Source organism: Trichechus manatus, unplaced genomic scaffold (assembly GCF_000243295.1).
Source record: "Trichechus manatus latirostris isolate Lorelei unplaced genomic scaffold, TriManLat1.0 scaffold00055, whole genome shotgun sequence".
NCBI classification, from domain to species: Eukaryota; Metazoa; Chordata; class Mammalia; order Sirenia; family Trichechidae; genus Trichechus; species Trichechus manatus.
In genome coordinates, this window is record NW_004443991.1 from 3,241,010 (window position 1) to 3,242,511 (window position 1,502).

Consider the following 1,502-nt stretch of genomic DNA (forward strand, 5'->3'; position numbering starts at 1 on the left):
TGCTTATGGTTTGTATTCTGTTTATGCCATATATTAGGACTCCTAGCATTGTCCGTATTTTTTCTTCCATGATCTTTATCGTTTTCGATTTTATATTTAGGTCTTTGATCCATTTTGAGTGAGTTTTTGTGCATGGTGTGAGGTATGGGTCTTGTTTCAGTTTTTTGCAGATGGATATCCAGTTACATCAGCACCATTTGTTAAAGAGACTATCTTTCCCCAGTTAATGGACTTTGGGCCTTTGTCAAATATCAGCTGCTCATAGGTGGATGAATTTACATCTGGATTCTCAATTCTGTTCCTTTCGTCTATGTATCTGTTATTGTACCAGTACCAGGCTGTTTTGACTACCGTGGTGGTATAATAGGTTCTAAAATCAGGTAGTGTGAGGCCTCCGACTTTGTTCTTCTTCTTCAGTAATGCTTTACTTGTCCGGGGCCTCTTCCCTTTCCTTATGAAGTTGGTGATTTGTTTCTCCATCTCATTAAAAAATGCCGGTGGAATTTGGAACAGGATTGCATTGTACCTGCAGATCGATTTGGGTAGAATTGACATTTTCACAATGTTGAGTCTACCTATCCATGAGCAAGGTATGTTTTTCCGCTTATGCAGGTCTCTTTTGGTTTCTTGCTGTAGTGTCTTGTAGTTTTCATTGTATAGGACTTTTACGTCTCTGGTTAGATTTATTCCTAAGTATTTTATCTTCTTGGGGGCTATTGTAAATGGTATTGATTTGGTGGATTCCTCTTCGAAGTTCTCTTTGTTGGTGTAGAGGAATCCAATTGATTTTTGTATGTTTAGCTTGTATTCTGATACTTTGCTGAAATCTTCTATTAGTTCCAGTAGTTTTCTTGTGGATTCTTTGGGGTTTTCTGTGTATAAGATCACATCATCTGCAAAGAGAGACACTCTGACTTTTTCCCTAGCAATTTAGATGCCCTTTATTTCTTTTTCCAGGCTAACTGCTCTGACTTGGACCTTCAGCACAATGTTGAATAAAAGTGGTGATAAAGGGCATCCTTGTCTGCTTCCTGTTCTCAAGGGGAATGTTCTCAGACTCTCTCCATAGAGGATGATGTTAGCTGTTGGCTTTGTATAAATGCCCTTCTATTCCTATTTTGCTGAAAGTTTTTATCATGAATTGGTGTTGGACTTTGTCAAATGCCTTTTCTGCATCAATTGATAAAATTATGTGGTTCTTGTCTTTTGTTTTATTAATGTGATGGATTCCATTGATTCTTTTTCTAATGTTGAACCATCCCTGCATACCTGGTATAAGTCCCACTTGATCATGGTGAATTATTTTTTTGATACGTTGCTGAACTCTGTTGTCTAGAATTTTGTTGAGGATTGTGCATCAATGTTCATGAGAGATATTGGTCTGTAATTTTATTTTTTTGTGATGTCTTTACCTGGTTTTGGTATCAAGGTTATGCTGGCCTCATAGAATGAGTTTGGGAGTATTCCATCCTTTTCTATGCTCTGAAATACCTTTAGTAGTA